We start from the raw sequence: 16957 nt of genomic DNA on the forward strand, positions 1-16957 counted from the left end.
TCAGTATCAGTATCGGCCGATACCCAAAGCTTAGGTATCGGAATCGGATCGGGAAGGAAAAAATGGTATCGGAACATCTCTAGTCACAACTCATCAAGCCCAATCAGACGCAATTGGAAACAGCTGGGCACACTCGGAAACAGAGACACCTGCTCCATAAGAAGCCAGACAGCATGTCATTCAGTGCTTATTCATACTGATCACTTGTGGTTAGTCTTACCTAAAGAATATATTCAAGTCGTACCATTATTCTTTTGTGTTGTTGACTAACCCGGCTTCGTTATTTTGTTTTCCCCAGTGTTTTGGTTCTTCTGTTTTTCTAACCGGCGTTGTTTTCTCCTCTCTCCTTCAAGGATACCCCCACCCCTGGCAATCACCGTTTCGCTCCCCGCACGCTCTCTCTCTAACTCCCCCTTGCGTCTCTGGACTTCTCCCCTGTTCCTCACGGATGGAAAATATCCCTGGATATTCCCCCTCCCTCTGTTACTGGACTGGTTAGTACACGCAAACGAACAACAGCCCGGCACATTTACGTAGTCAAGAGTTTTAATTGTCACGGCATACAGGTATACAATGAAATGCGGGTGGTCATATTACACCATGTTAGTTTTACACGCTAGACACACGCATCCATACACATACGTTAAACTGTCTTGCACACCTCATTTACATTTACACTGCTTGCATCCACACACTTCCCCCCACTTAGGTCCCGTTAGTATAGGTTCGTGTATTCCTTTTGTTTATTAAATCTGGTTTATTTATACTTCTGTCTCCTGTGTCTGTCTGTTTTGGGGTACTGCCACTTTTGACCACTTGGTTTGACCGTAACAGAACGAACAAGCCAAAATGAACCACAAGGCAGTACACCGGGGCAGGCGGCCGGTCAGACATCCACATTAGGATTTAAAGAACAAATGTTCCCCTCTGTAGAAAAGCTAGTGCTCGATCATTCCACCCAACTAGCCTCCCTTCAGCCTGAGCTGGCCGAGGCCTTCCCCTCGGTCCAAGGACACATCGCCGAGCTCCAGGGCTCGTCTCGCGTCACAACAGCCGCGCTCACTACCCTCGTGACCCAAATGAACACTCTGGCAACAGCATTAACCACCATACAACAAAGACTGGATACGCTCCCCGGTGGAGCTCCGGTCTCCGTTCCCCCTGGCGTTCTGCCCACTGACCCAGCTCCCCCGGGGCCAGCTCTCTCCCGACCCGAGCCCAGTCTCGTTACTCCTAGGGCCTTTGGGGGGGATTTTGACATGGGTAGGGGTTTCCTCGCTCAGTGCGAACTCTTATTTAGGTTTCAGCCATCCAAATACTGTACTGGGGAGATTAAGGTCGCATTTATCATGTCGCTCCTTGTCGACAAAGGTCTTAGTTGGGCTATTGCCGTTGTTAGTCGGGACCCGAGTTTTGCCAAGAATTTCGTTTTGTATTCGACCACCCCACTGATGGCGAAGACATGACCTGTAGACTGCTAGTACTCCAGCAGGGTCTCAGGTCCGTGGCGGACTAGACCCTGGAGTTTCCGGTCCTCGCCACGAACAGCGGGTGGAAGGACATACCTGTAGCACTCCGCTGAACCTACAGGAGAGGACTGTGTGAGGCGGTCAAGGATTTGATCATCAGAGATCGTCCACAGTCGCTCAACAATCTAATCACCCTGCCCTGCAGATGGATGAGCGACTGTGGGAGCGCCGCCATGAGGACATGGATCCCTCTGTTCAGGCCCCCACTTCTCTCGGGTCAGCAACCACCCACTCGGGTCCGCCCCCTCGATACCCCATGCTTCCTCCAGCTCCATCCATGTCCGGGTCGGAGGAGGAGCCGATGCAGATCGTCCGGTCTCGCTTCTCACTGGAGACGAGAGAGCAGAGGATCCGCAACCGACTGTGTCTCTAATGTGGGAGGGCTGGACATTTTCTCCGAGCATGTCCGGGTCGCCCAAACGACCCCATTCACCAATAGGGGGAATATTGGTGGGTCGCGCCTCGTTCCCCCATCCCAACGAAGGCTTCAACCGGCTCTTCCCCGCCACTCTCTCCTGGGGTGAAGAGTCCCTCTCCGTCTGGTGCTGACGAGTGTCTTATGGACATCACACTCGCTCGTCAGGCCGGGATTCCCCTTGGCACCACCTTGTCACCTCAGGCCATAGACGGGCGTCCGTTGGGTAATATTACGCACAGCACTGAGTGAGTCCCTCACTCTCACACTGTCTGGTAATCACATAGAGCCTGCAAGTTTTTTGGTATTACACACACCCACTGCACCCCTTGTGTTAGGCAGACTGTGGTTGGAGAGACACGACCCTCATATCTCCTGGGCCACGGGACGGATATTGGGTTGGAAAGGGCCGCTGTCTGTCCCCCGGATATCACTGGTGTCCCCTCCGTTTATCACGACGTAGCCCAGGTATTTAGCAAGGGCCGTGCCCTTTCACTTCCCCCCCATCGACCTTCTTCCCAGGGCAGCCCTCCCCACTTTCGAGCCACTCACGCCCGGGTGTTCACCAAATTAGATCTTCGGAATGCTTATCACTTGGTTAGGGTTAGGAAGGGGGACGAGTGGAAGACTCGTAACACTGATGTCGCCAATCTCTCAAGACACAGAGCATGTTGGTGAGGTTTATATCTGACTATCACATGTCCTCCTCACCACAGGACAATATGATTCAAGTAAAAATAAATTGTAATGTAATTTATTTTAAATGCCCCTGTGAAATACGGCAAATTCCATCTTGTATCACTCTAACAACAATACAATGGGAATAATGACAACACAGGAAGCACACAGCTCTATAAAACATTCCGTTTCATCCTGTGTCGGGCGCATTGATTGTGCTGCTATTGTAAGCCTCAGCAGCTTCAAATACCCATGTTCACTGGTAACAGAGGCACCACAGAGTATTCTTCTTAATGATCCTGCAGACTTGATGATTGTGCCAACAATTTAATGAATGAAATGCCAATTCTCTTTGTGCAGATGGATGTTTAATTCCCCAGCATCGGCAGAAAGGGCCTGTCTGTCAGTGCAGTTTTTTGAATGTGTACCTTGAACGTAATCATTTAATTTGGGTATTGGCGAGCGCCGACAGACCCCCTCCCAACTTCCAGTTTCCGCGCCATTTCATTTCCCGCCGGCTCATTTTTCAGTCAACCAATCAAAGTTCCTCCTGTATTCCGCGGGGGAACGGTCGTAGATGCTTTCTATTTTCCGTCAAATGGATCACAGCAAATAGATATTGAGAGCACCGGCGCTGTTAATTCCCCTGTCCATTAAATCAAACCATGTGAACTGAAGTATAGGCTCTGGAAAATAGATCAAACACAGCAACGAGCTGCCTCCCTCTCGCCGTGCCAAGGTGAATCTCATCTTGTCTCAATAATAACTCAAATAAATTACATCATTACCTTCAGACCTAGACGGCTGTATTCAATATGACAACAACCAGAGAAAGAGGGACGTATAGGTGACAATGCTGAATAAACAATGCTACATCGCAGGCCTTGAGGTGTCATTTTGCATAAACAAACAACAGTAGATGTACAATACAACCACATATCACCAAGACCAGCACACGTGTTTCGCCTGAGCTGTTACTAAGGCAGGTATTGATGAATAGATGAAGTGTGTGAAAGCTGTATTTTTCTTTTTTGTTTCACCGAGTATCTTTATTGAACAGGATCCAATATCTTTCGGTGAGAGGTTTCTCTCTTGCGTGGTGAGTGTCTCCAAATCATCCACTTCCCTTTCAGGGTGAAAACCCCTGCGTTTCTATTACAAGGACAAATTGTTATTCTATCCCAACCGCTTCTAAGAACCAATAACTACCTCGGTGCGTATGGCGGAGGGTCACACGGCTTCCCCTCTGACTTACTTTGTCCCTCATCCACTGCGTTCGAATATAAAACATCCCAGATTATAAGAACCCCTTTTCAAGAATTTTTTAACACGTTTTGTGAAGGTCAAACCTCTTTTCAATAAAGAAAATGATTATAGCCTATTTGTCCAGAATGTATGAGTAATACTAACATATTGAATAATACAAGTTATATATATATTTACATATTTAAAATAAAATCGTCTTGTTTACATAAGTAACTTTTCTTTAAAGGAACACATTTTGGCAAATTAGCTTATTTAACATCTTCCCTGGAGTTAGACAAGAAGATACATACCTTTTTTGTCTCTCTGCATGCATTAGGCTTAGGGAACGCCTGGACCGTTGGCCTAGCTTAGCTTCATCACTGGAAGTGGGTCATACATTTACCCGAGTTCCCTACAGTCACGAAATACACTCCAACTACAATCAAAATACAACTCCAAAACGTTCCTGTAAACATGTTGTGACCTGTGTATTTACCACGTATCCCAGTCACACAAGTCACACGAGTCTCCTAGTCACACAAGTCACACGAGTCTCCCAGTCACACAAGTCTCCCAGTCACACAAGTCTCCCAGTCACATGAGTCTCCCAGTCACACAAGTCTCCCAGTCACACAAGTCTCCCAGTCACACAAGTCTCCCAGTCACACAAGTCTCTCAGTCACACAAGTCTCTATGTCACACAAGTCACACAAGTCTCCCAGTCACACAAGTCTCCCAGTCACACAAGTATCCAAGTCACACAAGTCACACGAGTACATCGGAAGTATTTCACTGGCCTGGCCTGCTTCTAAGTTCAGTGGCCTGACTGGGGAAAAAAAGATTATAATAAAAAAAAAAAGTTAAGTACCACCAGCAGGGGGCCCAAGTACAATCGGTGGTACCACAGGTTGAGAACCACTGCCCTAGATACCAAGAGCATGCAAATGGACCTTGTAGAAGTGGAGCAATCTTCCATTTACTTAGGTATGTATTTTTAGGCGAATTTTCTAAAAATATGGTTAGGGCTTAAGAGTTTAACCTACACTACACTAGACCTACACTACACTACACTAGACCTACACTATACTAGCCTACACTACACTAGACCTACATGTAGCACCTGTGTCACTAACAGTAACAGCTGTTTGCCACAGACCAGTTCTAGATTCTAATGAGGAGAGGAGTGATATACCCAGTAAAAGGAATAGTAGACCAGAGACAGGTTATAACAGTGACGGTATTTATTCTTAACAGCAGCGCTAGCTAAACAATTGCAATACATACAATGAGTAACGTGAGGTAGTGTGAAATATCCCTTTTTAGGTTATTTCTCTAACCACTCCTTCTTTCAGGAGGGTTAGTTCGATATCATGTTATAAGTTGATTGGATCAACACATTTGGTTCGGAACGACTCCTTCTCTCAAGAAGGTTAGTTCGGTATCAGGTTCTAGGTTGATTGGATCAACACATTTGGTTCAGTTCAGACGTCTCTGAGGTTATCATTAGCTAAAAGCTAGGTTTAAGGTTGGACATTAGATGTATCCCTTTTTCGTGAGTTAACTCGTTATCTTTTCTTCTGCAAATGCAGATCAGTAAACTCTATATCAGTTTATCATTTCAGTAAACTCTATATCAGTTTATCATTTCAGTATACTCTATATCAGTTTATCATTTTCAGTTTGGTAGGTAAGTATTTAAACATTAATTTAAACCTTTAAGTGTGCAGGGAATGCAAGTACCTTATTAGGTGCAATGGCCCTTTAAACTCTTCCTTTGCAGGTGTAATACCAACAAAGTACCAATAGAAATATTCAATGTTATAGGAATGCAAGTACCTTATTAGGTGAAATGACCCTTTAAATGATCTTTCTTTACATGAGAACCATCAGCGATTCAACTATAATCAATGTGTTATCAATGAGATTCAAGTATCTTATCGGGTGCATTGACCCTTTAACTCCTCTCACTCTTTACAGGAGAAACATCAGTGGTTTGGGTATCTTATTGGGTGAATTTGCCCTTTAACTCTCCCTCTTTACAGGAGAAATATCAGTATCCATATATACAATGCTCCTTCCTTACAGGATACATATCAGTAGTTCAAGTATCTTATATGGTGAATTGACCCTTTAACTCTCCCTCTTTACAGGAGAAATATCAGTAGTTCAAGTATCTTATAGAGTGAATTTATCCTTTAACTCTCCCTCTTTACAGGGGAAATATCAGTACCCATATATACAGTGTGCATCAATCAAATACAAAATACAATATCAAAATACAATATCAAAATACAATATCAAAATACAAAAGGTGAACCGGGGTCAAAAGCCCTTGGAAGTCCTTGTATTCAAGTGCAATCAGTTCATATCATAGAAAAGGATAGTATGAGGGTCTTTGGAAGTTCTTGTGATTCAAGTTTAATTAGTTCGTTAATTCCTGATCCACTTCCTCACTGGGAGTGAGAAAGGCTATTCCCAATCCTACCCGATTGTTGAGGCAACAGGGGTAACAGATCAGGCTCCTGGGTATAGCCCTGATCTATATCTGAGGTTCTTTGGGTTGGCTCGCCATCTTGTGTCGGTCCGGCACACCGCCTCGTCCCGCGTGGGCACACGTGATGAGTGGTGGTCGGTCGGGACTCCTGGGAACTCTTCCCGGGGATGGAAAAACCTGGCCTGCATAACAGGCATTCAGAAAATAAAAGCTATTCATCATCTTTCATTGCTTTTAGAATGGATAATCAATTAGGCTACTTTTGGCTATGCTAAGCTAAAGTAGGCTACAATGTCACAGCACGTGGGAACATCCATTTGACTTATGCTAAATTAGGCTAAAGTGCACTAGCACATGGAAACATTCCACACATTCCATATTAAACTCTCAAAAGCAACCGAAATGTATATAGACCATGTTCTTATCATACAGCATATCAATACAATTACTTCTAAAATTTCTTTCTAGTTTTCATTTAACCAAATTGAGCTTGGAGCTTCACTAGCATGACTCAGGGTGAAGCTACATTGTTAGCTAGCATTACAGTTTGCCGACGTAGCTCAGATAACGTTGTTAGCCGATTAGCATTGAGCTAGCGATATTACACATTCGACAATGAAACAGCACAATATTGATGAAACTCACCAAAACACTCTTTAGAAGTGGTATGTTCTTTAACACTTTGGATGCCATGGACGACATAACACGTGTTAGAAGTCTGCCCCCTGAATGCCCATCACGACAATTAGCGTGATTTTTTTTTATTAGCGATCTGAATTCGTATTTCATCAACCGAGTCTACCGTTGGGAAACCATCCCCATCAGGCGTTCAGATGTGAAAAAAGCGCCCCCTATCGTCTCCCAGATGGTAATGCACCCTTTTGGAATGGACTCAATGAAAATGGATGAGAAAAATAAAATCCGGAATCCACATTTTACTTCTCACGCATGTAACCGGAGATGATCCCAGTCATTGTGGAGCCTCAGGAATGTGTGGAATATGTGTTTAAGTACGTTGCATTGGATCAATAAAAGGATCGATTTTTGGAATGGCGATCAGGAATTGGAATAATCTTTTTGGATACAATCTGATCTCAGGTAAGGAATCTATTTGACCAGTCTTAGGATAATCAGACCTGTTTTCACAGAGATATAAGCTTTTCCCCTATGTGTGATATGGCTGTTTGCGAGCTATCAGGAACTAAGAGAATCGATTTTCAGCTTGCGGCACCAGCGTGCATACGTACACATATACTATCCATAATTTAGCGTTCATTTGAAAACGATTCATAAATAGGCCGAAAAATGACAACGTTCTAGAATATTCCAGTACAGGGCGTTTATCGCGGAATCTTTTTTTCCCCTTGAAAACGAGGGCTTTTCAAAATGCTATAAAACGGAAATGAACCGATAAAAAAACAATCCGCTTCGACAATGTTGACTTACAGTAGATTAGACACATAGCCATAATTTAAAACATAGATTAGGCGTTATTACCGCTAACATTGAAGTGGATGGTGGGCATTCAAGCACTAAATGTGCGCCCCCTGCTGGGCACTGAAAGTGTTAACAGCAACAACCTCTTCGGTTTTGTAACTGGGGGAATCTTTTATGACTGTTTGATAACTATTTCGTGGTGCTACTTCATTCCGGTTCTATCAGCATTCAGTATCTGCGTCAGTCTCCGTCAATCTATGATCTCCTTCTGCGTAAGGCGAGGCGCAAACTGCTCACCTAACTCGTGTTCTGAGGTAACTTAAAGGGGCAGTGAGGCAATTCAAAGGATTTGGTCAAAACGTTGTTAACCTCACATGAATATACATATAACCAAATAACATTAACTGTTTATGTTCTTACACAATAGCATTAACTATTTATGTTCTTATTCAATTCAATGGCATTAACTATTTATGTTCTTATAACTAAATAGTTCTGAATCTGAAATCTGGGTTACATACACTACACCTGTTATGGTTTGTATAGCGACCCCAATTGCACGACACAGACAGGTAATCAGAGTTAGCCAAAACAAGGGCATGATTTATTATATACAAAAAAGCGGCACTCAGCCTTTAAGGGGGAAAAAACACCAAAGTCCATGAACACAAAAAATGCGGCACTGTGCCTTTAAGGGGCGCACAGGCAGGAATCCTCTAGCACACAGGCAAAGAGGTACACGGGAAATCTTCCAGAAACACGGGCAAAAATACACAGGACTCTTCATTGAACACGGGCATCCTCCCGACCAGAATGCTGCCGACGGGCAGCGCAGCAACCAGGGGGTCCAAGGGGAATGGGGTGAGAACACGGGCATCCTCCTGTGGAGTAATAGAGAGCAATGGCGAGCCTCACCCCAGGAACGGGTCCATGTAGAGGGAGTTGGGAAGTAGCCGGCAGGACGTCTGGAGTGGGAACACTGGGATCCTCCCGTGGAGTAATAGAGAGCGCAGACGGTGTCCCACTCCAGGAAACGGCGACAGGTGGTGACGTACAGGGGTGGCACGACGTCTCACACCGGAGACGCGGCAGTAGATGGTAGTAACAAGAACGACCCGACAAGGAGTGGAGGGGAGTCTGCAATACTAGTACTCTCCCAAGCTGATTGCAAACTCCTCTCAGGTGCGTGAAGCAGAAAAACGGCACGCCCCCTCGTTGGGCTGCATGCAGAATTCATCCAGCCCTCACGGTATCTACACTACACTAGACCTACACTATACTAGACCTTGTGCTACAAGATTTTGGCCTGTGCTACAAAACTATCAACCTCTGTAGCACCGGTGCTATGTGCAAAAGTTAACGTACAGCCCTACAGACATGATGTGACCCATGTACTGCATATTTTATACTGAAGAAGAAAAACTGAGCAGGATTGGAAAACGGGAGTGGGATGGGAGTGGGATTCTATAAACGTTTGGCTCGGGATTGGGACGGGATTGGGATCAGTCCTCTGTGGGAGTGGGATTTTTTTCAAAACTCTCACTTTGGATTGGGATGGGATGGGATTATTTCTGTGGGAGTGGGAAGGAGCGGGAGTCAAAATCCACTCACATGTCAGCCTCTACTACACTAGCCTACACTACACTAGACCTACACTACACTACACCTACACTACACTAGACCTACACTACACCTACACTACACTAGCATACACTACAATACACTAGACCTACACTACACTACACCTATACTACACTAGACCTACACTACACTAGACCTCAAAGAACACCTACGGGAGACTGCAATTCGAAACTGGCCCCTGTAAATGTCCTAACCCAACCCCCTCCAATGTACAGTAAATGACCAAGTCTGGTTTTGACAATATTCCAATGTACAGTTTTGCTTGTACAGTTGTACAGTGTCCCCCACCCACCCCTCCTACCCAACCACCCACCCACCCAACCACCTCCAATGTACAGTCCCCCCCACCCCACCTACCCAACCTCCTCCAATGTACAGTTTCTATGTCAAATCTATATACTCTCTTTTCTAGACTCTTTGTGTATCACAAACAGTACTGTATTTGCAAATTTGGTATGTCATAAATGTATAGATGTAGCAGTACTGTCTATCTGTATGTCGTGTATGTATGTCATATATGTTATGATTAATTGAAAATGGGGGACCCTGATGTAAACAAGACGAAAGTCTTTCTCTGATCTGCATCCCCTTAACAATTGTATGTATTGAGCTGTACTGTACTGTACCCATTCTGCAATCTGTTAATAAAGTTTTCAATCAATCAATCAATCAAGAACTACACTACACTAGACATACACTACACCTACACTACACTAGAACTACACTACACTACACTAGACCTAAACTACACTAGAACTACACTACACTACACTATACTACACTAGACCTACACTACACTAGACCTACACTACACTAGACCTACACTACACTAGAACTACACTACACCTACACTACACTAGACCTACACTACACTAGAACTACACTACACTACACTAGACCTACACTACACTAGCCCACACTACACTAGACCTATACTACACTAGACCTACACTACACTAGACCTACACTACACTAGACCTACACTACACTAGACCTACAGTACACTAGACCTGCAGTACACTAGCCTACACTACACTACACTCACACTACACTAGACCTATACTACACTACACCTACACTACACTAGACCTACACTACACTAGACCTACACTACACTAGACCTACACTACACTAGACCTACACTACACTAGCCTACACTACACTAGACCTACACTACACTAGACCTACACTACACTAGACCTACACTACACTAGACCTACACTACACTAGACCTACACTACACTAGACCTACACTACACTACACTCACACTACACTAGACCTACACTACACTAGACCTACACTACACTAGACCTACACTACACTAGACCTACACTACACTAGACCTACACTACACTAGACCTACACTACACTAGACCTACAGTACACTAGAACTACACTACACTAGACCTACACTACACTAGCCTACACTACACTAGACCTACACTACACTAGACCTACACTACACTAGCCTACACTACACTAGACCTACACTACACTAGACCTACACTACACTAGACCTACACTATACTAGCCTACACTACACTAGCCTACACTACACTAGACCTACACTACACTAGAACTACACTACACTACACTATACTAGCCTACACTACACTAGACCTACACTATACTAGCCTACACTACACTAGCCTACACTACACTAGACCTACACTACACTAGAACTACACTACACTAGACCTACACTACACTAGCCTACACTACACTAGACCTACACTACACTAGACCTACACTACACTAGCCTACACTACACTAGACCTACACTACACTAGACCTACACTACACTAGACCTACACTATACTAGCCTACACTACACTAGCCTACACTACACTAGACCTACACTACACTAGAACTACACTACACTAGACCTACACTATACTAGCCTACACTACACTAGCCTACACTACACTAGACCTACACTACACTAGAACTACACTACACTACACCTACACTATACTAGCCTACACTACACTACACTACACTAGACCTACACTACACTAGACCTACACTACACCTACACTATACTAGCCTACACTACACTACACTACACCTACACTATACTAGACCTACACTACACTAGACCTACACTACACCTACACTATACTAGCCTACACTACACTACACTACACCTACACTATACTAGACCTACACTACACTAGACCTACACTACACTAGACCTACACTACACTAGCCTACACTACACTAGACCTATACTACACTAGACCTGCAGTACACTAGACCTATACTACACTAGACCTACACTACACTAGCCTACACTACACTACACTCACACTACACTAGACCTACACTACACTAGACCTACACTACACTAGACCTACACTATACTAGCCTACACTACACTAGACCTATACTACACTAGACCTACAGTACACTAGACCTACACTAGAACTACACTACACTAGACCTATACTACACTACACTTACACTACACTAGACCTACACTACACTAGAACTACACTACACTACACCTACACTATACTAGCCTACACTACACTAGACCTACACTATACTAGCCTACACTACACTAGACCTATACTACACTAGACCTACACTACACTAGACCTACACTACACTAGAACTACACTACACTAGCCTACACTACACTACACTTACACTACACTAGACCTGCACTACACTAGACCTACACTAGACCTACACTACACCTACACTATACTAGACCTACACTACACTAGACCTACACTAGACCTACACTATACTAGCCTACACTACACTAGCCTACACTACACTAGACCTACACTACACTAGAACTACACTACACTACACCTACACTATACTAGCCTACACTACACTAGACCTACACTATACTAGCCTACACTACACTAGACCTATACTACACTAGACCTACACCATATACTAGCCTACACTACACTAGACCTACACTACACTAGACCTACACTACACTATACTACACTAGACCTACACTACACTAGACCTACACTACACTAGAACTACACTACACTAGACCTACACTACTAGACCTCATGGTTTAGAATGCATGCTGTTGGAGGCGGTTAGGTGGCGTAGCGGAGATTGCGTTCGTCACCAACCCCGAAGCTGTGAGCTGGATTCGCCTGTTCGAATCCAGCTCACAGCTCCGGGGTTGTCACCAGCTTGGCTGGCCGTTCACACTAATACAATTGGCTGTATTAGAGGGTGGGAGAAGCTGGGTCAGTGGGTCCGGGTCATTGTAAACAGCGACTCCTACAGTTCGGTCGGGGCGCCTGCTAAGCGCGGATAGGACCTGAGTGGGATAGTGTGATCCTTCCACACGCTACGCCCTCTCGGGGAGGATCCGCGCTGCCAGGTGAAAAGAAGCGGTTGATTGGCTGGACGTGTGTCGGAGGAAGCATGTGATAGCCTCCACTCTCCCAGATGATCTGACTGTGGGGGGTAAGTGCGCAGCGACCAGGAAGGGATTGGGAATTGGCATACGACTAACATTGGGATGGGAAAAAATGGAGGGGGGAAAAGATCAAAAAAAAAAAAAAAAAAAAAATGCATGCTGTTGGGAGGGGGGGGGGGGGGGCAGGGTCTTAGCTGACTGCACCCTGTTGTACGTAATGCCTCTGTGATGAATATGTATTTATGGAGAGTTGGTCTCTGCTGGGATGCAGGGCGATGACCCTGATGTGACACAGAGTTCCCAATGGAGCATCCATCATCGCACTGCAGGTCAGACACCAAGTGAATAGCGCTGTGAGGGGAGTGGCTGCACAGCATCACGGTCAGACACCAAGTGAACGGCGCTGTGAGTGGAGTGGCTGCACAGCATCACGGTCAGACATCAAGTGAACAGCGAGTGTGGTTGTGGAATCGGCCCAACCAATTGTGTGTATGGACAGATCTTCACGATCGATATAAATGTATTAGTCACATGGATCAAATACAAATAGAGAGGTCAATACGCTTAGGTGAGAGGAGTGCTTCCATTGTGGCCACATGAGTCACACTCGGCCTTGTAGGCTATTCAGGAGTGGTGGGGGCTCTTGGGGGGGGGGGGGGGGGGGGGATTTTTGGACACAGTTTATCTATATCTCTGGATATGGAACGATATGAAAATATGGTTTCATAACCCTGAAACGATACCGGAAAATGTTATGTAAGCGCCACAGTTCTGTCCGCGTTTCACATGCGCTGCTTCTGTCAGGCACTCACTTCTGGAAGAAAGGTCTCTCTGCTCCCTGCTGTCATCTCTACCTCTAGTTTGGTCTCTCTGCTCCCACTGTCATCTTTACCCTCAGGTCTGGTCTCTCTGCTCCCGCTGTCATCTTTACCCTCAGGTCTGGTCTCTCTGCTCCCGATGTCATCTTTACCCTCTGGTCTGGTCTCTCTGCTCCCGCTGTCATCTCTACCCTCTGGTTTGGTCTCTCTGCTGCCGCTGTCATCTTTACCCTCAGGTCTGGTCTCTCTGCTCCCGCTGTCATCTCTACCCTCTGGTCTGGTCTCTCTGCTCCCTGCTGTCATCTCTACCCTCTGGTCTGGTCTCTCTGCTCCCGCTGTCATCTTTACCCTCTGGTTTGGTCTCTCTGCTCCCCGCTGTCATCTTTACCCTCTGGTTTGGTCTCTCTGCTCCCGCTGTCATCTCTACCCTCTGGTTTGGTCTCTCTGCTCCCGCTGTCATCTTTACCCTCTGGTCTGGTCTCTCTGCTCCCGCTGTCATCTTTACCCTCTGGTCTGGTCTCTCTGCTCCCGCTGTCATCTTTACCCTCTGGTTTGGTCTCTCTGCTCCCGCTGTCATCTTTACCCTCAGGTCTGGTCTCTCTGCTCCCGCTGTCATCTTTACCCTCTGGTCTGGTCTCTCTGCTCCCGCTGTCATCTCTACCCTCTGGTCTGGTCTCTCTGCTCCCTGCTGTCATCTCTACCCTCAGGTCTGGTCTCTCTGCTCCCGCTGTCATCTCTACCTCTAGTTTGGTCTCTCTGCTCCCGCTGTCATCTTTACCCTCTGGTTTGGTCTCTCTGCTCCCGCTGTCATCTTTACCCTCTGGTTTGGTCTCTCTGCTCCCGCTGTCATCTTTACCCTCAGGTCTGGTCTCTCTGCTCCCTGCTGTCATCTCTACCCTCTAGTTTGGTCTCTCTGCTCCCTGCTGTCATCTTTACCCTCTGGTTTGGTCTCTCTGCTCCCGCTGTCATCTTTACCCTCTGGTTTGGTCTCTCTGCTCCCTGCTGTCATCTTTACCCTCTAGTTTGGTCTCTCTGCTCCCGCTGTCATCTTTACCCTCTGGTTTGGTCTCTCTGCTCCCGCTGTCATCTTTACCCTCTGGTTTGGTCTCTCTGCTCCCGCTGTCATCTTTACCCTCTGGTTTGGTCTCTCTGCTCCCGCTGTCATCTTTACCCTCTGGTCTGGTCTCTCTGCTCCCGCTGTCATCTCTACCCTCTGGTTTGGTCTCTCTGCTGCCGCTGTCATCTTTACCCTCTGGTTTGGTCTCTCTGCTCCCGCTGTCATCTTTACCCTCTGGTTTGGTCTCTCTGCTCCCGCTGTCATCTTTACCCTCTGGTCTGGTCTCTCTGCTGCCGCTGTCATCTTTACCCTCTGGTTTGGTCTCTCTGCTCCCGCTGTCATCTTTACCCTCTGGTTTGGTCTCTCTGCTCCCGCTGTCATCTTTACCCTCTGTTTGGTCTCTCTGCTCCCGCTGTCATCTTTACCCTCTGGTTTGGTCTCTCTGCTCCCGCTGTCATCTTTACCCTCTGGTTTGGTCTCTCTGCTCCCGCTGTCATCTCTACCCTCTGGTTTGGTCTCTCTGCTCCCGCTGTCATCTTTACCCTCTGGTTTGGTCTCTCTGCTCCCGCTGTCATCTTTACCCTCTGGTTTGGTCTCTCTGCTCCCGCTGTCATCTCTACCCTCTGGTTTGGTCTCTCTGCTCCCTGCTGTCATCTCTACCCTCTGGTTTGGTCTCTCTGCTCCCGCTGTCATCTTTACCCTCTGGTTTGGTCTCTCTGCTCCCGCTGTCATCTTTACCCTCTGGTCTGGTCTCTCTGCTCCCACTGTCATCTTTACCCTCTGGTTTGGTCTCTCTGCTCCCAATGTCATCTTTACCCTCTGGTCTGGTCTCTCTGCTCCCGCTGTCATCTTTACCCTCAGGTCTGGTCTCTCTGCTCCCGCTGTCATCTTTACCCTCTGGTTTGGTCTCTCTGCTCCCGCTGTCATCTTTACCCTCTGGTTTGGTCTCTCTGCTCCCCGCTGTCATCTTTACCCTCTGGTCTGGTCTCTCTGCTCCCGCTGTCATCTTTACCCTCTGGTTTGGTCTCTCTGCTCCCGCTGTCATCTTTACCCTCAGGTCTGGTCTCTCTGCTCCCGCTGTCATCTTTACCCTCAGGTCTGGTCTCTCTGCTCCCTGCTGTCATCTCTACCCTCTGGTTTGGTCTCTCTGCTCCCTGCTGTCATCTCTACCCTCTGGTTTGGTCTCTCTGCTCCCGCTGTCATCTTTACCCTCAGGTCTGGTCTCTCTGCTCCCTGCTGTCATCTTTACCCTCTGGTCTGGTCTCTCTGCTCCCTGCTGTCATCTCTACCCTCTGGTTTGGTCTCTCTGCTCCCTGCTGTCATCTCTACCCTCTGGTTTGGTCTCTCTGCTCCCGCTGTCATCTCTACCCTCTGGTTTGGTCTCTCTGCTCCCCGCTGTCATCTTTACCCTCTGGTTTGGTCTCTCTGCTCCCCGCTGTCATCTTTACCCTCTGGTCTGGTCTCTCTGCTCCCGCTGTCATCTCTACCCTCAGGTCTGGTCTCTCTGCTCCCGCTGTCATCTTTACCCTCTGGTTTGGTCTCTCTGCTCCCGCTGTCATCTTTACCCTCTGGTTTGGTCTCTCTGCTCCCGCTGTCATCTTTACCCTCTGGTTTGGTCTCTCTGCTCCCGCTGTCATCTCTACCCTCAGGTCTGGTCTCTCTGCTCCCTGCTGTCATCTTTACCCTCAGGTCTGGTCTCTCTGCTCCCGCTGTCATCTTTACCCTCAGGTTTGGTCTCTCTGCTCCCGCTGTCATCTTTACCCTCTGGTTTGGTCTCTCTGCTCCCGCTGTCATCTCTACCCTCTGGTTTGGTCTCTCTGCTCCCGCTGTCATCTTTACCCTCTGGTTTGGTCTCTCTGCTCCCGCTGTCATCTTTACCCTCTGGTTTGGTCTCTCTGCTCCCGCTGTCATCTTTACCCTCTGGTTTGGTCTCTCTGCTCCCGCTGTCATCTCTACCCTCAGGTCTGGTCTCTCTGCTCCCGCTGTCATCTCTACCCTCTGGTTTGGTCTCTCTGCTCCCGCTGTCATCTCTACCCTCAGGTCTGGTCTCTCTGCTCCCGCTGTCATCTCTACCCTCTGGTTTGGTCTATCTGCTCCCTGCTGTCATCTCTACCCTCTGGTCTGGTCTCTCTGCTCCCGCTGTCATCTCTACCTCTAGTTTGGTCTCTCTGCTCCCGCTGTCATCTTTACCCTCTGGTCTGGTCTCTCTGCTCCCGCTGTCATCTCTACCTCTAGTTTG

This window comes from Notolepis coatsorum (assembly GCF_963971535.1).
Source record: "Notolepis coatsorum genome assembly, chromosome: 8".
Lineage (NCBI taxonomy): Eukaryota > Metazoa > Chordata > Actinopteri > Aulopiformes > Paralepididae > Notolepis > Notolepis coatsorum.